General features: G+C 34.5%; 1 long non-coding RNA gene across 1 annotated transcript in view; it reads right to left on the bottom strand.

Annotated features, from left to right (window-relative positions):
• Positions 1-11782: 11782 nt before the first annotated feature.
• Positions 11783-22839, bottom strand: part of LOC144370596 (uncharacterized) — a 75991-nt gene continuing 64934 nt past the window's right edge. The window contains exon 2 of the long non-coding RNA XR_013430511.1: positions 11783-12467. This is a non-coding gene — a long non-coding RNA (uncharacterized LOC144370596). The remainder of the gene's footprint in view (positions 12468-22839) is intronic.

The raw sequence follows: 22839 nt of genomic DNA, 5'->3' as shown, positions 1-22839 counted from the left end.
TGAATAAAGCAAATAAGGTACTTGTTCTTCATAAGAATTGTCATCTACCATGGGAGACAAACAAGTGAAAGAAGCATTTATATAAACGACAAACCTGACATTCTATAAAGGAAACCAAATAGGGGCCTTACCAGAGAGATATCTGAGGCCTGAAGGAATGGGAACAGGTGTTTTGATTTACTATCAAGATTCTCAAAGGAAGAGTAATTGAGGTTGAGACCTGACACCTGAGAAGTGAAGAGATTTGCAAACAGCAGGTGAAGAGCCTTCTTAATCAGTAAGGAACTTGTGTAAAAGCCCTAAGGTGGGAAAGAATTTTCTATATTATGGAATGAGGACAATAGGTTGAAGTGAAGGATGTGACAGAGAAATGGGTCACAGAAGGCAGTAGAGGTCACATTTAAAAGTCTAGAATTTAATTCAAAAAATTTCTACTGGAATGATGTTGAAAGTTTGACAATAGGAAGATGTTTAACTCTATTGCTTGTTTTGTTGTTGTTGTTGTTTTGTTTGTTTGTTTTTGCCATTTTGATGCTTCTTTGGCGATTATGTTCTAAAAGACAGTTTATAAGAAACTAATGAGTTACCACCACGGTTCAGGACTAAAAGAGTAAAGTAGAAATAGAGGGAACTGGATGAGTTTAAAGTGTTACTGAAGGTGGAATCATCATGCAACTTCATGTTGGAGCGGTCTGGGGGGAATTAGCACATCCCAGCATTGGTTGAACAGTTGATAAACTTAGGATGAAGGTGGTGACATGCACATAGATGAGAAAAACCAGGAAGGAACATAAGCCAAAGTGAACTAGTTGTCACCTCAATTGTGTTTGAACATTATTTATTAATAAATGTTTAAAATAGGAGGTCATTTCCAGTAGGACCTGAATTCTCAGTCTTTCAGATAATTAATGAATTTAAACCATTTCACTTGTGAAACATCTGCTGTACTTTGAACAAACACCTACAGTTTTCATCTCTTTTCATTTGCACTCCAATTTCTCACTTGAAGTTGAAATAAAAAGCTACACGAATACAAAATTGAACTTTTGATAATTACCAATTTTGGGCTGGATAATTTACATTAACTTGTTAAAAATTTAATTGTTTTTACTTCCCTCTTTGATTTTTATTTTATTTAGATGCATTTGAAATGTGTAAGACCAAATTCTTTCAGCAAATTTAACTACAAAGTAACAAAATCAGGTTCAAAAATACTAGATGTTTGATTTGGAATTGTGAATTAAGGTTCTGTGGGCCAATAGCTATTGTGTTGGATCATCTATAGGAAATCCTTACTTTTTTATGGTTTATAATGAAAATTGAAAGTTCTGTGAATTAAGTACAATAAACAAGCCTAAAATTCTATTTACTTAGTTTAACCAGAGTATAGAAAATCTGGATGCTTGTGACCACCTGGCCTTCATTTCTTCTAGTAAAACTCCAGTGACCTTTGAAAATGTGTATTTGTACCCATATGTGTGTACTGTCCACAGCCCAGTTGTGCTACAGCTTTGGAATAAGACCAAAGCAAGTACTGGGAGGTAGTGCTCAAGACATAAGTTTTACTGAAAAATGCTAACAGAGAAGATTCAGGGGTGACAGGCTGGACAGATAGCACCTCTTCCCTCATGGTGCTTAATGACCAGGGTTTTATAAGTTATATTACAGAATCAGTGGCAACACCAGCTCAGCTTGTTTTGTTCCATCTTACGACCAAGAACCCAAATAACTGGAATGCATGCAAAACTACAGAAAATACTAACTTTCACTAATTTCCAGCAACCATGAGAGAAAAGTCAGTGTCCTTCAAGATAATATTTATCTGAGCATTCTGATCCAGACTCACTTTCTTTGTTCCCTGGACTTGGCTAGGCTCTTGGGAACAGAGGGACCACCTCAGGGATAGAGTATTTTACTCTCCTCCTTTTTTCCAAGGATGATACAGTATGTAAGTTTGTTGGAGCTATCAAAGCGAGTTCATTTTTTGGATCATTTTTATCAATGAACAGTGTCTGTTTCTGGTAACTAAAACCCTAACTCAGTGGTTCCAATCTTTTCCATGTTCTGGCACTCACAGGAAAGAACAGCTTGTTAAACATTCTGTGATATACAAATGAGGCCCGTGATACCATTCTCTATTCTTGCAGTGCTGTGTTCCACTACTCCAAGGGCTAAGCTATTCCAAATCCCTTCACACTCTCATAATCCATGGCATATCAGTGTGGATGTGTGAGAAACTCTGTCCCTACTGTTATACTTGTCATTTCCTAGACTTTCTTCAAAACTGAATTACTCTTCTTCCTCAATAAGTATAAGTTTGAACACTTATAAATATATAATGGTGAACCAATATCTCTACTGAGAGGTCATTGGAACGTTCTGTTCTAGGGATGATGGGATATCACATCATGTAGCTGTAGTCACTTATAATAACATATGATTACTGATGTTCTTTTGGGTTTTGGTTGTATTCAAGCACATCTTGACCATTTCCTAATGGATGTAAATGTGCAAAACAAATTTAAAATTTAAGATGACTAAAACCGTAGCATACTTTGCTGACAATGTAGAGATAAATGAAAACTGTTTTATGCTTTCTATTCTCACTATGATTTTTCTGATGGCATGCCTTTTAAGATTATTGCCTTAAGCCAGTGGTTAGGATGCATTTTCTTGTTTTTTTTTTTTTTATTTTTTAAAAGTACTTTGTTATCTACAAAATTGCTTCTCTTATTCCTTATGGAGATTTTAAATGAAAAACAAATTCCTGGGTCAAATATTGGTTAACACATCCCTTCCTCTCCCCTCACTTCGTGGTTCAGGCATACTTAAGGCACTGGTGAGCTCATATTAAAGCAATTTGATCTTCATCAAATATTTACAAAGTGATTTCAAAATGATGCAGGATTTGTTTGAGATTCTGGCTCTGATGTTTACTATGTGTGTGGTAAAGGATACCAAATTCAGAATCATTGCAACTAAGAGCTTGGCTTATAGCCATTATTCAATAAAACATAACTTAGAAAATTTAGAAGTTATTATGTGCCTACTCTGGTTGTCATAATATTACAAAGATTAAAAATCACAGTTCTTTTAGGTTTAAACTAAAGGAGAGTCTTACAAAAGTCTTTGCCAGGAGACCACTGGATTCTAATAGGAGCATGTATTGTGGAATTTGCAGGTAGAACTCTGGGATAGGATGACTGATTGGTTGGTATGAGGGGAAGAAATGATACAAAACAAGAGAAACCAAATTCTGATTAGCATTGTGCCACCCCTTCTATGATCAACTAGAAATACTACTTTAGTAAAATTATTTAAAACTTGTGACATCATACATAAGTTTTCATAGAAGTGTCTATAAAAAATAATAATTTTATTTCTCATGATTTTTCTTTGGAAGACTCAAAGTGATTAATAGTAGCCATTGATGTAAATTTATCATTTGTTGCTTTTACTAAAGTTCATGTCCTGAAACTTTTAGGCCCTTATAATAATTGCTTCATAATTACATACCAATTTAGTTAGTATAAGTTGCATGTGGAGCTGGATATGATGGCAGAGGCCTGTAATACAAGCAACCCTGGAGGCTGAGACAAGAGGATTGCTAGTTCAAAGCCAGCCTCAGCAACTTAGTGAGGCACTAAGAAACTCTGCGAGACCCTGCTCTAAATAAAATATAAAAGGGCTGGGGATATGGCTCAGTGGTTAAGCACCCCTGGAATTAATCTCTAGTACCAATAAATAAATAAATGCATAACATACTAACAAGTAGAAATTGTGATGACTGTTTTCTATAAACTTGAAAGACTCATGTATTCTTTAAGAAATAATGATAAATCCTACAATCTTTTAGCTAACTCATCATAATATTGAAGAAAAAAGGACATGAAGTTAATTTTCAATGTGAGCTCATGTCTATTGATATGATATTGTCAAAATCTAGTACAATTTGATTCCCATAAATGTTTATTTCTTATGGTTTCCAGATAACACGAACAGATTTCTTTCTTTGAAATTGATTCCTATATGCCTAAATAGCTGGTAGGATTCACAGTGTAGGTTATGCTGTAGAAATTAACAAAGAAATATTATTGCATCATGCCAACAACTTCTTTATGAGCTCCATGTGCATATTGCCTCTCTGTGTCTCTCCATCTGTTTCTCTGTCCCTCTCTCTGGAAATATCAGTTCACTGTTCAGGTAAACAAACTTAAATACAGAGGAAACACAGTTCTTTTAATAAAGAGATGGCAAGATCAAACACATAATTTTATTTCTTTGTAATACACACTCTTGCTTTTCAAATTTCCCATTTTGGGAAGCACATTTTTTTTTTAACATGGGATACTTAGGTGGCAATTAGCACATCCTAAAGTTTTGTTGCAAGGTTATCCACAAATAATAATCATAAGAGTGCTTTTGCACTTCATACCGTGCAATATTGTAAGAATATTTTGGGAGGGGTTATAGTTTAGTCTATCAGTTACTTTCTCAGTAATCCAATCCTCTGTGGCAACTGTAAGAAGAAAGGGATTTACTATGATAATTAAAGGCATCACATGATCATTAGAGGACTAGAATTTGCTTCTGGGAACACCCCAAACTCAGTGCAGATTGGATTCTCTGCAGGAACTACTGCTCCTTCCACTCTCAAGCATTGCCTGCTGAGCTGAGAAGCCACTGACTGGGTCACCACCTGCACCATTATGTCATCTCTTGCAAAATATGGATCGGCAATATGTGTGATCCTCAAGTTACCCTTCTCCCACATAGCTCAGTTTCAAATCCAAGACTCATAAGAGTGCACTATTCTGACTTTCTACTCTGAATTACATCCAGAATTTAGCTGGAAACAGATTTGGGAAATACGGTGTTGCCAATGCTACCTTAAGAGTGCAGGAAGACTCCTGAGGATATGGTTGAAAATGAGGACAAGTGATCAACTCCTGAGTTTCTACTATGCAGTTATAAAATCATTTACTCATTACCACCATCAAAAGAAATGGATACTAGTAGTATCCCCATTTTACACATGAGGACAGTTAGGCAAGACAGGTTTACGTTCTTGTTCAACATCACAGGAAGTAGAACCAGAATTTGAATCTTGGGTACATTGGCTTCTGAGTCTACTGTCTGACCATGTACCTGAGATGTCTCTGCAGGGGCTCACAGGGACCTGTGCCCTAGGGAATATGACTGGGATATACAAAAGGGTTTATATATTTTGAAAGTTATTTTTATATTGCTTACTTTTTCCTTTCTCTTGGCTATGATGAAAGGCAGCATATGATAATGAGGAAGATAGTATGAAATCTAGATTAGTCTTGGTTCTCTTCTGGGTTAGGGTAAATAAAATGGCATGACCATATAAAGGTGTAAAATATCACACAATATACCGTCTCTTAAAAATGCACAATGCATGGGACATTTTAAAGACTCTGAGAAGTCCAAAAGAAAAACATTCAGCTTTGTTCATTTTGTTTTTTAAAAAAATCTTCTCTTTGATATGTGGATGTTAACACAAAACAAGGGAGGAATAGAAATTTAGTGGATTAAACAAAGGGGAATTAGGAGAATGGTGGGAAGTGGGAATAGGAAAGACAGTAGAATGAATCAGACATAACTTTCCAATGTTCATATATGAATACACCACCAGCATAACTTCACATCATGTACAACCACAAGAATGAGATCCTAATAAGAATGTTATACTCCATGTATGCATAATATATCAAAATACATTCTACTGTCATGTATATTTAAAATTAAAAAAGAAAACATTGTATTTGAATCACTAGAAAGAGCACAATATTTTGAGAAAGATTTTAAATTACTTCTCATAAATTTTATAAATAATGTATAGAATATAGGATGCACTTGAGCAGATGGTTATACATGAATTTTATTGTCAAATTTACAGTAATTAGGCTCAAACTCATAGTTTTTAGTATTTTGGTTTTCTCACTCCAAAATGCATCATGGAACTCCCCCCAAGTTAACTTGTAGATAACTGATTCATTATTTTTCATAATAGAATAATATTCCGTGGTGTAAATGCACTGTGGTTAATATAGCCATTCTCCTATATTAGGCATTCTCTTTATTTCCAACATTTTTCTTCCCTTCACTTTTAGACATGATAGCAAAAACAGACATTCAAAGTTTTACATGAAAAAGGGGATGGGATGATAATGTTGCATTGTGTCAGGAATAAAGGAAACTCAGACAGCAGAATAATAGTTTCTAGTTTCACCTTATCTCTTCTTTTCCTTCTACAGGTCTAGGATTGGCATTGTTTTTTTTTTTTCATCCACATGATTGAAAACATGGCTGCAACAAATTCCAAGTTTGCATGATTTTGTTCAGTCTTCTGGAGAGACACTCAATAAAATCTTGCTCGTCTCCTATGTAACACTTTTTTGGAAAGGACTAATTGAATCTGGATCCATCCCTAGGCAAATTGCCCATGACCAGAGAGATAAGGTCATCTTATAAAAGCACGACTGCTCTTGATGTAACATGTAAATACAGCAATAAAATGCAAGGCAAGTCCCAGAAACTAGAGAGTGAACTGGGCATAGAACATAATAATAGCACATGTATTTGGTCAATAATGGTTTTATTGAATGAGTTTCAGAACTTTGGTCACTGGATGGGATGGTTAAATCAATTCCTATCCAAATTCATGTTGGAGTTCAAGAATTTTTATATTTACTATGAAGTTTAAATATGTTGGCTTGGAAGAATTTACTGTTACCAAGGGAAATAAGAACAGGTCCATCTCAAATTAGTGTTGTGAAGTTTCCCTGGTTGATCCCACATCACACTGACCTTAACAGAGTATTTGAGAAGTATTAAATTCTAAAGATAATTAATTTTCTCCTTATGTCTTTGTGTAAAGTCTCTGGAACCATGACTCTAAAGATGTAACTTTATTTTCAGATAACAGGCAACAACTAATGGGTGTCTTATGAGTCTGTTGGAGACCAGTCAACCACTGTTATACTTTATTTTACTGTTGTCTTACCAGGAGTTTGCCAACATGGAAAGAAATGAGATTCAACTTAGTTTCTTCTTAATGGCAAGAATTCAACATGGTAAGCCAATATGTGTACTAAAAGTAAATTTGGTGTCAGAAATATATTCTTTCCAGATCCATTTTACTTGTATTTTTTTCTAGGAAAGGAAAAAGTTTTCTTTGAAACCCAAATTGATGCTGTTAATTTTATTAAATTCATTTAGTTTTATTTTCATATACTAGACAAGTTTCTCACATTAAAAGCATATTAGGCTTCCGGGGAAGAAAATAATAGACATTCTAGAATATTTGAGGGTATGCTTCATCTTTCAGCTTTTCAGAAAAACTCATTACACAGAAAATTTAATGTTACACCAATACCCTATGAATATCAGGGATTTTCTAGAGTACAACTACTCCATGTGTCAGAAATATTATCAAAGATTATTTATTGCCTGCCTTCTTTGCCTCTTCTTAACCCATATTTGAAACAAAACCTCTTTCCTCCACCACTCAAGCCTTATCCCAAACTATGTGCCTTAAATTTGCATGGGCAGTTTTTAAAGACTTCAGGTCAGATGGCTCTGTGTGTGTGTGTGGGGGGGGAAGGTGTTTCTATTTATCTCCTTTAATGCTTGTGTTCAGCCAAGGAGTTATTTCTTTTTCTACTTTAAAATCAGGAAATTGGATTATGATTAAGTTGGGCAAGGTGACATGAGGTAGTTTGCATAATATATGAAATTTGAACTCAAGACAGAAACTACATTCCAAATAGAAATTGAAAGAAATACTAGATTTAAATCAAACAGCTTTCAATGCTAACTGTTTTTGTTAAATTTACCACATATGCTGTCTTCTCTTCTGAATATTCTGTACTTTGTTTGTGACCTCATAGACTTCAGAAGTCTAGCCCTTGGGAAGCCTACCTGCCTTGCTTTTGCTGTCTGATCTTGTTCTAAAGAATGGTGCACAGCCCTCTCCCAGAGCCCCATCATAATTCCTGGGGTCTCTTACCCATGTCTGCTATTTACATGTTATAGTGGAAGGTCCAAAGCCCAGAATCATGAGAGGCCCATTCCTGTTCAATTTACTCAGTACTATACTAAAGGAAACATAACTTTTTATACCTGCTTAGATTTCCATGAGAGTAAATTTATGTTTTCTTCATTATTAGATTCCCTGGATCTTTCTCCTTGATTCTGTCTCCTAGGAAGACAACAAACTTTCATATATCATGCAAACTTTTAGACCTGTGCATGAAAGTGTGCATTATTAACTAATTATTCTGGGACTACAGATACATATTTGATAAGTCCTGAGCAAAACAGGATGAGTGGTTTACATTACTTTTGCATATCCTAACTCCAGAGAGCAGTATAAGTGCTACTTTTCCTTTGCCTGGGATTTCTATCACTAATAATAATTTTAAAGTGTCTTAAACTAATTATAATCACTTCATATATAATTTTTTTGGGGGGGGCGTTATTCTGGGGATTGAACCTAAGGGCACTTAACCTCTAACCTACATTCCCAATCCCCAGTTCTTTTTTATTTTTTATTTTGAGATAAGGTCTTGCTAAGTTGCTTAGGACCCCAATAGATTGCTGAGGCAGGCCTTAAACTTTTGATCCTTCTGCTTCAGCCTCCTGAATTGCTGGGATTATAGGTAAGCACTACTATGCTGGTTATGCTAAATTCTTCAGGTGCAAATTATTTATTTTCAAAAAAAATTGATAATACTATAATTGTGCCCATTTTTCCTAAATATTTCTTACAGGTTAGTTCTTTGGTACCGAGCTGAATGCCTATAATTTGTAGGGTCAAGATTTAATAGATTTTTGACAAAACTGAGAAAATGTTAGGTGTTAATTATCCTTCTGAGATACTTTCTATCCATCTAATGAGAGGAAGGAGATGATTTTCTTCTCTTAAGACAGTTACACAAATTGTTTGGGTAGATAGGCAGTAATCAAGCTTCCTCAGAGTCACACACGCATGTAATGCCAGCTGCTGGGGAGGCTAAGACGGGGATTTCAAGTTCAAATCCAGCCTCAGCGGTGGTGATGTGCTAAGCAACTCAGTGAGACCCTGTCTCTAAATAAAATACAAAATAGTGTTGGGGATGTGGCTCAGTGGTCACTGAGTTCAATCCTTGGTACCCATCCTGCCCCTGTAAAAAAGATTCCTCAGAGTGTGGCTAAAATTCACATGACAGATGTTGTCTGTAGGAAATAGGATTCAACTGACCTTTTTTAGCAAGGATAATGAGGAATGGCATGGACCAAAAGATAGTCAGGAGAAAATTGCACCTGTTCCATCACAGAGGCAGCACACAAGAGAGGGTTGGAACTTGGGGGGAAAGGAAAGGTTATCACTAAAGGAGACCCTGACTACTGACGGCAGGGAAAGCCAGGAGGCAGGCCCAGAACAGCAGAGATAAAAACAACCTGCCTCCGTTGAGAAGGTCAGAAATTCTAAGAGTAGAGAATGCTCCTGTGTGATGGTGCTGTGTGGAAACTCTCCCTGTTCAACCTCATGACCTGAGACCCAGAGGTCACCACACCTCCTACCACCTGGCTGCCTGGTCTTGTCTACAGAGAGTCTTCCTACTCATGGGTCATAACTACCAACATAGGAAGTACAGATATTCACATGTAATTCCTTTTCTCCTTAAAGTAGATGTTCACTTTTTAAACAGATTTACAGAAGAAAAAATACTTCCAAGTGCCCTATTTTATTGCCAATCAACATTCATGTGATTCATCTTTCAAAGCCATTTTATTATTCCAATTTGATGAGCACCCTCACTACTTAACAGGAGCAAGATTTGTTTTGGGGCATCATAATGTATAAAAGGTGTCTTCAAAGGACAGTTTATAGAATGAAACCTGACTCTTAAAGTATGTTAAAGTATGTACTTAAATAAAAGCACCAATACCCCATGCCTTAATTTTTGAGCCTGTATATGTAGTGATGAATTAAAATGTAGTGAAAACAAAAAGGAATAACATAACGTCATTTAGAACATTTCCAATTGACCAGGAATAAATAAACTGTGCCCCTCTTTGTGAGGTGCTAGGCTTAATCCAGCACTTGCAAGCTTTCTTTGGATGATTGCTTTTCATTCATTGTAATAGTTAATTTGAATTGTCAACTTGTTAAGAGATACTGAGATGAAGAAGCTTCTGGGTGTGTCAATGAGGATATGTCTAGGAATGACTGGCAGGTGGGATAGCAAACTGAATTGGAGAGTCTAAAGTGTGGGCAGCACCATCCAATAGAATGGTGACTTAGATGGAATAAAAGTTGGAAGAACAGATGAGCAGCAGTAGATTTAACTCAATTCTTCTTGAATGGTATCTTGATTGCTCCTGCAATCACCTGAGGATAATCAGACTCTCAATTACTTCAGTCTTCCAAAGTGGACTCTGCCAGTGATTCTCCAGGGAATTTTCAGAAGTCTTTGATCTTGGACTGGGGGTAGCATCATTGATCCCTCTTGTTCTGAGGCTTCAGCATCTTGAATGATGCCTTCGGTCCTCCAGCCTGCAGATGGCCCTTGTGGAATATCCAGCTTCTTGTTGTGTAAGCCATATGTAATAGATTCCCTTTTTATAATCACACCTCTTGTTGGTTCTGTTCTTCTAGAGAATCCTAGTACATCCATACACTCATTCAGTCCTTTTTAAAATCTCTTAATTCTGTTTTTCATATATAGAATAACTATAAGCAACTGTTTAAGAATTAAATCTAAATAATAGTTCATACTTAGAAAAGGAGATGATACTGTTCTGTAGTTCATTCTGCAAGTCTCCTTGCAGCCTTATTACAATAATCTTACAATTTTTGAAGGAAGATTTATCGGATAAAGGCACCTAACTCATATGAAATAGGAAGTATTCCAATTATTACTCAAAACAAACACGCTTGCTAGCAGGCAAGGATTGTATCTTTAATGAGTTTTAGACTTTCTACACAGAATCAAGAATAAGTGCTACAAATGAAAGTATTTGAATTCTGAAGAGAATTCAAGGATGTTGTAGGATATTAGGAAAAATAAATTCACCATTGTGCCTCAACGCTCTGATAGGGATAAACACAGAGATTGATGAAGCACATGAAATAGGTCCCTAATTTACATCTGGGCAGAAACTGCAATAAAAATTGCTTCCTGGAGGGTCTGTCATTTACATTGACACAGGAAACAGCAGTGTTCTCTGCAGGTGGGATGTGGAAAAGGTGGGAGCACAGGGTAAGTGAGGAGACCAGTGCTGTGTGCAATACTGAGAGACGGCATGATCCTTTACCTGAAGTGAAAGTAGTTCAGATAATAGAGAAATAAAAGGCTTTTCTGTAAATAAGTGAGGCTGAAGAGTGGAAGGCAGAGGCCATATTTCAAAGAGCTTTGTGTATGTGTGAAGCAGTTTGGTCCTTTTCTAGGGAGCAACTGGAAGCCATGGTTCATATGGAGCCAACGTTAGTAAACGGGGGCTTACATGAAAGTGGAAGTTTTCTGAAATTTTGTAAATATTTTTGCGCAGCTCTTGTGTTCTTAACAATACATGCAATACTATGGAGAACAGAATCATAATTTCTTATAAATCTTGTCCTTGGGAAATTTAAAACTTATTAGAGGGCATGAACTAAATACACAAATGAGTTCAAGAATGGTTGGAATATAGTCAAAGCACTCAGAGACAAGCCCTAAAGGATAGAAAGAGAAGCCATTACTATCATGGAAACTCGAGAACTGCATTTGAATCAAGATTTCAAGGATGGATTTTATTTCAGCAAAGATCAGAGCAGAGGAACCATCACGAACAAGGGCTATAATGTGGGGGGAAAAAAAAAAAAACTGCCATGTAAAAGTTAGGAATCTTCCAGAAGCCAAGTTCTGACTTGCATGTATGTAGTGTGTTCAGGTTGGTTTGCTTTGGGTTTGTCTTTGCTAACCTTCTGCTAGGAAGTCTCAGACCTCCCATGGCTGGTTTCTTCTTGTCCTTCAGATCTTAGCGCAGGCATCTGCAGCAGAGCGAGGTCAATCCTGACTCCCTATGTAAAATGGATCCTTCTCTGCTCACATATCCTTTGTCATATCACACCACTTTGTTTATTTTTTTTAACTGTTTGACAACAACCCTCCTTGCTTGCAAATGGAATCAGACTAGGAGTCGTTTACATATTTCACTACTATAGCCATCAGAGAGCCCTTGATCCTTATTCATTTAATGAATTAAATAAATGGCCCAGTCATTAAGATGAGAAAACAGTTTGAGGCCATATCATAGAAAAAGCATGCCTGACAGACAAGGCCACTAGATCCGTTCCTCGGCCAGGGCAGCAGGCATCTCTGAGGGAGAAAGGGAAGCTGGAGTCTTCCTTCTCCTGGTTGTGAAGAGCCTGGATTCAAGGTGGGCTAGACACCATCCAGAAGCTACTCCTATCCCTGTGCAAGAGAGAGCAAACAGGTGTGAGTGTTATAACAGTACAATTAGGAAGGAGGAGCATGGCAAGATGTGGTAACTGATCCAACAAGCAAGACAAAGAGGAACAAAAAAGGACTTTAATTTTTCTGGAATAAATAAATAAGAAAAGAGTGCTTTCTTGGATATTTTGAGTTTACAGTGCTGGCAAGAGAGTCATAAGATGATACCCTTTGGGAAGTCATCTGTTGAATCTGGAAGGGAAGCAAGACTGCACACTGATCCATATCTGACAACTGATTTATGAAGATGGGTCCAGACTTCTTGCCCAGAGCCATCATACCAGTATGGGAGCCTCTCAGGTGGCCAGGAGTGTACCAGCAGTAGTCTCATTATTGTCTTCTCTGTATTCAATCTTTTTTTTTTTTCAAGTGACAGAAGCATTTAAATTGATTAAGCTCAAGAAGCACAATCTGATATCACACTAGTTAGTGAGATGAGGTATCGTGCTCAAGGTCACACAACTTACATGTAGATCTTTGACTGCTGATCTTTTGGACTTCAAGGAAGTTTGTGAAAGCAAAGGCAAAATCAAAAAGGGAAGACAAAGTGCTCCAAGAAAGAGTGAAGAACAAGTGTTTCAGATGCTATAAGTTAATGAAAATAATAAAGAAAAGGGTCACTGTCTTTGGTAATTAAATGCCATTATTAATCTTTGAAAGAGCAATTTTTTTAGAGAAAGAATTGTAGAAATCAGATTATATCATATAAAAAAATGATTTTGATAAATTGAGAGTTTAGGAAGAAAAGCTAAAAACAAAGTAGTATACCTAGTACTCATTTAAAATTATCAGTTAATTGTTTTTGCCAAATTTCTATCCATAATATTCATGCCAATATCTATTAATGAAGCTGTAGGTTATGAAATTATTTCAGAATACTTTGTTCTGATTTTTAAAATTATTTTTGGATATATATATGCAAAAAATTATATATATATATATATATATATATATATATATATATATATATAGTTGATGAGGTGCTGAGAATCCAGTACAGTGCCTCATACATGTTAGGTAAGCCCTTTACCACTGAGCCACAACTCCAGCCCCATTTGTTCTGATTTTAATAAAGAGAGATTATCATGGACAAACAATTTGAACTTCGTGCTAAAGGGCAAGTAGTTCATGTAGAAGGAAATTTAAAAAGAATAAGACTTTCTTTAAAAATATAAGTTAACAACATGCAAAGTCCACCGTGTATCTCCATCTTTGAGTTCAAAAGCTGAATTCAATTGTAATTCAAGATTTTTGATAAAATCGCCTTTAAGGTGAGCTGTTCTAGTCTTTGACATGTCCTTTGAATATTTCTTAGTCTACATGCTAATATTTTAAGTCATAAGAACTTGTCTTTTTATTATAACTTTGCTGCAATAGCTACTTCTCTGGAAAAAGAAGATACTGCTTCATTTTTAGTATGGAAAACTTTTTAAAAAGTAATACAGGCATTTGACCCTAGTTTATATTTTTATGGCACATGGAGTAAGCTTAAAAGTACATTTACATAAAATTCAATCTTATTTCTTTGGGGAAATGTAAGAGATTCATTGGGTCTTAAATTTGCGAAAGATGCCAGTTCCCCAAGACAACAGTAATGAACGGGTAAATTGGGTTTTCTATTCTGGAACTCTCTATAGGCTCCTTCCATAATATAGAGAATAGAATGACTGCCTTGGAGAATTTTCTGGCTAAAGAGCTTATTTCTATACTCAGCCACTCATATGAAAGTCTTCCAAGAATTATGGAATGTAGGAAATTGAAAGAGTATGAGTATCCCTCAATTCCATGTTAATTGACATCATTTTATCAATGAACCAATGAAAGTATATATAGAGAAATATTTTATGCAATAAATAATCATTGAAGAAGACAAAAAAATGGAAATGGTTTAACCAATGAAAGTATACATAGAGAAATATTTTATGCAATAAATAATGATTGAAAAATACAAAAAATGGAAATGGTTTAAACATGGACATTTACTTAGCCTATCATCAAGAAAATTCACTTTTTGAGGCTACAAATAAATTATTATAATTTACCTTGCATGGAACCCTGAAAATATAATGCAAATAATCTTTAAAATCAACCAGGACTCAATGATGTCAAGTGTGAAAAAATAAATAGTGACTGTTTATTTCTGTTATTGATTGACAGGTCTGTAGTGAAATACCACAGTCAATTACAAAGGAATATAGATTTATATTATATTCTAATCAATTGTGCTAATCAGTAGCAAGTTGAACTCTATATTTTGTTCAGTTATGACTCAATAATAAATTCTTGAAGGAAATAGGTTTCTTGAATGAACAGTGAATGTGAATAATCAATTTCATTTTAATGATTATATTATAAAATAACCAGGTTTTCCTTTCTCCTTTTTCTTAACTCAGAAGACCTCACTGGGCTTCAAGAACATACGTCTGCTCAGATCCTATTTATTGATACATGCAACTCACTTAGCATGATGCTACCTAAGCAGCCTCAAAATGAGAGTTACAGCTGTATTTTATCTCCACTAATAAAATGTACATTTGTGATAATCCTATCATAATTATATTCTTATTATAGCATAGCTTTTGAGAATTATTGTACTATTTATCTTTTCAAGTATTTAACTCTTTTATGCTATTTCCCCTGCCATGCTTTCTCAGCAATATGTATTTGCTTGTATTAACATAGTATGCAACTTCTGTGCTAGAAGCCAGCTCCCTCACTGTGCATATTATCCACAGATTCACAAACAGAAGGTTTTACTGTCCAGTTGGTGTCTGCTGGAAAGCCATTTTATCATTGTCATGCATAAAATTTTGTGCTTGATTTGTGTTCTCCAAAGTCTTCTTAATCTCAAAACTCAGGTAATATAAGATTTTTTTCATGGTATTCCTAGTGTTTCACTTATGTCCTAAGCTCACTATTCTGTCTTTGAATTACTCAAATCTTTTTTTTTAGAGAGAGAGAGAGAGAGAGAGAGAGAGAGAGAGAGAGAGAGAGAGAGAGAGAGAGAGAGAAAAGAGAGAGAATTATTTAATATTTATTGTTTCCGGTGGACATAACATCTTTATTTTTATTTTTTTGTGGTGCTAAGGATCTAACCCAGTACCACACACATGCCAGACAAGCATGCTACCGCTTGAGCCACATCCCTAGTCCCACTCAAATCTTATTTTGAACAGTCATTTTAGTCATTGCACTCTCCATGTGTACACAGAAGCATCAGACTTCAGTCTCTCTTCTGCCTCTTTTATGTTGTAGGTATAACATCAGTGTGCATAAATTTCAGGACAACAGTGTGTTTTTAAGCTTTCACATGCTAAATGAATGAATTGTTTTGTTTTTAAACCCATAGGTATTTTCCAACTTTTCTTTTTGCGATTTTGGTACCCTGACTCTGCCTAAACTTCTTTCTTCTTAAAAATTCCATTATGAGGAGGAATGGTTATAAATTTCCTTTCCAGGAACACCATTACAGTTTATGTTTGGTGTGGTTTAACTAAAATTAACTTTGAAGGACTCGTCACATAAATGTCCTTTTCTAAGTTCTCTGGTCTTTTTCACAGATATTAGAAAAGACAGGTAGTCAAATCAAAGGGAATTGTCACTTGGATAAACACATGAGCTTTGGTCTTAAACATTTCTTTGTTCTAGCCACAGTTTTGGTTTTGTTCAGTATATAAAAATGACTTTTTAATAGGGACTTGGAACGTAGATCACACTTGAAACTATGAAAGCACTTGTCAGCCTTTAATCAGCTTTCAGTAATATCCGTGACATAGCCAAGGAAGCTCAGTGCAATCACTTTGAAGTTTCTTCTCACCTTTTGCAGATCAAGTGCTTGGTTGAAAGTAAAATTTTAATTCCGAATATAAGATCTATAAGCTTAAATGGAATTTTGGAGTTCTTGAACAATGCTGACCATTTATATGGTTTCAGGCCATGTTAGATAGGCTGATTAACAAAAAGTAAAGGCAATAAGGTCTTCTCTAATTTTTGCAGAATCTGAAAGATAATCTCGGTTAGTCCTTTGAGTTAAAGTTTTGGCTTCTGCTTCTAAAATGTGTAGAAGGAGAAATAAGGAATAAGAGCAGAGAATTTTGCATGAAGAAAGTAGTGGGCAGGTCTAGTGTGAAGGGGGGTGGGGTTGCTCTGAAAATGATAAAGATCTTTCCAAAGAATGAAAGGAAATGTTAGATGCATACAACTGAAAATTCACTAGTGCCAGTAATTCATACAAATGCATGATCCACAGCTTATAACTCTTCCAAAACTTATGGCCCAATTTAATTTTCTCAAAATATAATTCTTTTAAATAAACCTAGAATGTATTTTTTGAGATTAAAGTGGGTTTTTTTTACATAAACCTATTTCTTTGATAATACCTGGTCTAATATCTCATCATCTCTTCTTTCTGAACTACAATATAATTATATTTCAATGAATGCAATGGTTAAAAATAAGCATCAAAGCAAAGATTGAGATAATCCATGTGGAACTAAGAGTATAAAGAATTAGTCTCTGAAATATTCTCTTCTAATAATCCAATTAAATTCAGAACTCCTCAAGTAGGAATACTTCTTCATCTTATTTTTTATGTAGGTAAAGCATCTAGAGAATATGCCAGATGAACATACTCTGGACAGAAAGAGTTCTATTGCAAGGAAAATGATCAAACCAGTTGAAAATATATTACTCAAACTATTCTCTAAAATCAAATGTCTAACATAGCTTTGAGATCTAATCAGCAGTTTATGGGGAATACAGAAGATAGAGGAACACAGTAAATAAAGAAAAAAACAACAACAGAAACCAAACAAAAACCATGTAGATGTAATCAGAAAAAGTGCAGAATGAAATCACATAACAAAAAGTTCAATGTATTCAACAAACAAATTGTAGAGGAAGGTGGTCAGTGGAAAGTGACCTATAAATTGCAAAGAATTAAGACTATAATGCATGGACTATAATTTGATTCTGATTCAATGGGATGAATTGAACACCGTGTGTGTGTGAGTGTGTGTGTGTGTGTGTGTGTGTGTGTGTGTGTGAAAATAATGTGTATTAAATAAAATATTAAGCTTTCAGAATCGATTTTTTTGGGGGGGACCAGGGATAGAAATCTGAGGTACTCAACCAATGAGCCACATCCCCAGCCCTTTTTGTATTTTATTTAGAGACAAGGTCTCACTGAGTTGCTTAGCGCCTCACCATTGCTAAGGCTGGCTTTGAACTCTCAATCCTCCTGCCTCAGCCTCCTGAGTCCTTAGGATTACAAGTGTGCACCACTGTGCCCAGCTAAGCTTTTAGAATTGAACACTAATTAGGTATCTTATTAAGGAGTCATTTTTAAAATGCTGTTTCAGTGTTTCTCTTTTTTGTGTTTATCTCTTAAAACCATGCAAGAAATTATCTATTGATGAAATGCTATGCTGTCTTGGAGTAGGGAAAGCGAGACCAGGAATCACACAATCAAACACAATGGCTGTGAATTCTGTTAGGTCTGAGTAATTGGTACATGGCAATTTGTTAAACTATTCTACTTGCTTTCTTATATATTTGAAATTTTCTATAATAAAAAGTCAAATTCAGATGCCAACTGTAGAGTATACGTAACATTTATTATGAAAATACCATTTACTTTAAATCAGCATTTTTTTCAAGAAAATCTACAAAAAAAAAAAGTGACAAATCCTCCCTCCTCTCTCAAAACCTTTTTCATTTTGTTAGATCATCACTTCTCTGCTTTTAAGTACTCATTGGCTAATGATACAAACATATACATTACTTGGAAATACACACATTACAGTACAGGCTATAGACATAATAAATGTTGAAGAGGAAAAAAACAAACAAAAAAGTAATATGATCTTGAACTTCACCCAGGGAGAAAGAAAATTTCATGGTTCTGTTGAGGTAATAATCACAATGTACAAAGTTTACAGTATCAAATACAACCACTATTAAAGGTCTTTAAACTATTTTTAAAATACATATTATATACATCTGGTTCAATTTCTTGACCTCAAAAATCTCTGTTTTCTGTCCTTTGTTTTGAATTCTACGTGTCAAAATTCCCAAAGGCCTGCTGTGCTATGTTCATGAACCTCACAAAACTAAATGCATTCCTTGTGAAGCAGGATATATGAATAAAAATCAGGTCCCCTTTATTTCTTTCAGATTAAGCATGTTTTCTTGTTTATTTTTGCAATTTTTCCAATGAAGTAGGTAGTTGTAATGATTCCTGTATTTTATGTGTGGAGAAACTAAACGGAGAAAAAAATTTGCCTAAGAAAATGAGCAGTATGTTCCTCTTCTCACTTGGGAACATTTTGAGGATCAACATAAAATATAAAGGAATCTGAGAAAGTGCTTGAAATGTAAAATGATAATAACAAAATCAGTACATTTGAAGTGGCTTCACTTGCTTTATCCTTTAGTTCTGAAAATCCTCTTATAAGTAATTATATATTTAGTTACCAAGTTCATCATAGACACAAATTAGCAAAAGATTCCAGAATCTGATAGAGTATTCATACAATTATTTCTGCATTATCTTTGAGAACAATTCCTGAGTGTTATTCACAGAACTTTGGATAATCTTCTTATCAGACTTTGGCATTTGCAATTTGCAATATAATGACATGCTCTCTAATCAATGCTAAATATAATGCTTGCTGGACCACTGCAATTTGGAGAAAATGAAAGAGAATTAACTTGGGTCTGTGCTGAATGGCTGACCCCAGAGGCTTGGATGAAGGATCAGATTGGCTCTAGATTAGAGATAAGTGATATTATATTCACTTCTTATTACTTGATATTTGATATAAATATTATTATTGATGTAAGTAATGTCAACCAACTGTACACTTATTATGAAAATATCTTCTAGGAAAATCTCTATGAAAGAATCAAAAAAGTGACTTGAGAATTCACAAATCCTCCCCTGTCAACCCTTTGCTATTTGATATATAAGTAATGTTGGAAAGGTGCAACAATCTCAACAATATAGAAAACAATTTTTCATGTTCAATCAATTATTTTCCGATACTTTTTTAGGCTATCTTCTGCCATTAAGAAAAAAAAATGTCTGTCACTAATTCTCTTGATATTGTGCCTTAGCAGAAGAATGTCTTGCCTATTTAAAAGTCTCACAAGTATTTGCCTTTATTTTCTTATAATACTTTAACATTTTGGTTTTTAAGATATTTGGCCTTCTGAAAATTCTTTTATAGGGAGGGTTCATTTTCAAAGTAGTTAGAATAAGGTGATGTGAAGCACAGATAAAATATAGAAGAGTTGACAATTTGTGAAATTCTATCTGGAGCCCTATATTTCCAGTTTTTTCTCTAACTGAAAACATCTTTATCGATGATTGAGGTTTATGAGGACAGCCCCATGATCTGGCAAAGAAAATTACAAAGTGCCAAGAAGCTGATTGGGGTGGGCAAGGTGACACTATGTAATATAGTAGTAGTAGATCTCTCCACAAGGTGGCGTTCATGGTTTAACAGTTGATTTTAATTAGTACATTCAAAATTTACAATGGTGACACTATCAGAACACAGAGATACATGGATTTTGATATGTGTTATCAATCTAGTGCTTCACAATCTAGTATGTTTTCAACGTATATGTGCATGCATACACAATCCTTTGTCACCTCTGATTTTGGAACATGGCATAGCAATATTTAGGGGGTATATCATGCAGGCAGTGTATATACTCCTGCAGCTTCTTCCTCTTGGCTCCACGTAATGTTGACAGGTACCAAAAACCCATCTAGAGAAATGAAATGAATAGAAAGTAGAACTCTATTTCTGATCTTGAATGTGAAAGAAAGAAGAGAGACAAGTTTAATTAACAATCAAATATGGCAAGGCAAAGGTAAACAGGAACCATGCCCTTAGGGTTGTGGGAATAGCGTTTGTTGGGGTAATTGGTACTAAATCTCACTCCTTACCTTTGATTCTTATCCCCGATTATTAGTCAATAAGACTTGAAGGACAAGATGGACCAAACAGTTTGCTGTTGAGGGCACATTCTGATTTCATACGTAGAATCATAGTTGATTTATTATATCCTATATATCTATATCCGAGTTAATCAGTTGAACATAGTTTAAATGTGAAAATGCATTATTCTCAGTTTGGAAAATTCCTTAAGAGATTTTTTAAAAAAATAATTGATCTCTACTTGTTTCCAGTCATTATGTGGTAAAGCCTAGACGTAACATTTTTATAAATTACTTAAAGGAGGAGCTGGGTGTGTGGCGCTCACCTGTAAGTTTAGCAGTTTATGAGACTAAGACAGGAGGATTGTGAGTTCAAAGCCAGCCTCAGCAAATTAGTGAGGCCCTAAGCAACTCAGGAAGACCTTGTTTCTAAATAAAATATTTTTAAAAGGGCTGGGAATGTGCTCAGTGGTTAAGCACCCTTGGATGGAATCCCTGGTACAAAAAAAAAAATCAATTGTAAGACTTCTCAAATTATAATTAATGAATTTCTTCACTTATTTTATTAATTCTATTCAGAGACTCTAAAGCAACACAATCTCCCAAGCTAAACTTTAAGCTCATTTCTTCCAAATGTTCCTTTCAACAACTGAGAACTACAAGCTGATTTTCCTTTCAGTTTAGTCTCCTCCATTTATATAGTATTATTTGTTTATTTGTTTAATGCTTCTCTGGAGTTTACTTATATTAATATTTTCAAAAATATATGAACATATACACAGTTGTAAAGTTTTGACCAAAGCCATGTACAAGATAATGAACACATCACTGTTTTTTAATTAAAGTAAATAAATACCAAATTTAATTACTTTTTCTATAAATGCTGAAACAAAACTCTTTTCTCATGTATATCCTTCTTTCTGTCAAGTTCAGAATCATGAGAATAACATCATCATTCACCCAAAAAGTGTCTACAGCTTCCCTCTTGCTGGCTGAGATCTTTGGTTTCAATTATTTTTCATACTGCTCATATTTCTTTAATGTCTTAATATACAAAAAGATGTGAATATAGAGTGGAAAAAGGAAGATATGAGAAAGAAGCAAATGGAATTTTTAAGTTGAAAAATACACAATTAAAAAAAGAAGAAATGCATGGATCTTTTAGCAAATCAGACCCTACAAGACACAAAGGTTATTTAGTTAAAGAATGTAGAAATAGAAATCACTCAAACTGAAGCAACAGAAAATAAAAGAAAAAACAAATACATACAACATCTTAGTAAACTGTGGTAAAATGTCAAGAGGTTTTACATGACATGTAATTGAAATCCTCAAAGGAAAGGGTAGTGTGGGGACAAAGGCAGAGAGAAATATTTCAGGAAATAATGCTTCCAATTTTTCCAAATCTGACAAAAACTATAAATTCAAAGACCTAAAAATACTAAAGAATCCCAATATATTTTTTATAAAAATATATATTTTGTATAAAAATATATTTTTATAGTTAGAGTTTTTTGAAAGGTAAATAATTATTGAAAGCAAATATATTACAATATATTTTGAAGTTTCTGATATAGATATAATGTATATGGAGAAAAACAGCCAAACACAGAAATTGAAAATGGAAATAAGCAATTTGTGAGACTCTTATCTTATATGAAAAACAAGCAACCACCAAAAATGAAAAAATAAGCCAATAATAGAGATAAAATTTAATTCTAAAATGTTATTAGTTATCATCAAAAAAAAAAGTGTGGGGGAGAAGAAGTTAAGAGACAAAAAATACAATGAAGCATAAGCTCAGGAAAAAAAAAACCAGCAAGATAGTAGGGGAAAATACCAATATATTGGTAAGTACTGGAGTATAAATCATCTAACCCAAATCAAAATTAAAAATTTTCAAGACTGGATATAAAGCAGCACCAATTATAAACTACCTAAAAAAATCATTTAAGCATAATTAAAGTGATAAAGAGTTGCAGGATTCTAAAGATAGATCATACAAAATTAATCAAATACAACTGTATCAGCCATACTAATGTCAGATGAGCTAAACTTCAGAAAAAAGTAATACTACTGGCGATTGAAGGAGCCATGTCAAATGAGATCAATGCATAAAGAAGACCTAACTATTTAAATGTGTGTGAATCAAATTATAGAGTTTCAAGATATATTTATCTGTGTTTCTTTTCTACTTTTTTTGGTTTTGAAAAAGAAAAATAAAGAAGAAGATCAATAAACAATTATAGTTGAAGATGTCCATTCTCTAAGTAACTGGTAAGCAAGTGAAAATCAGTAAGCATTGAGAAGACTTGTACTCTATTTTAATAAGTTTGACATGTTAACATAAAATAGTCCACTCAACAATGTCAAAATTCATAGTTT

The sequence above is a fragment of the Ictidomys tridecemlineatus genome, chromosome 14 (genome assembly GCF_052094955.1).
Source record: "Ictidomys tridecemlineatus isolate mIctTri1 chromosome 14, mIctTri1.hap1, whole genome shotgun sequence".
Lineage (NCBI taxonomy): Eukaryota > Metazoa > Chordata > Mammalia > Rodentia > Sciuridae > Ictidomys > Ictidomys tridecemlineatus.
This window is presented reverse-complemented; position numbering and strand designations above follow the sequence as displayed.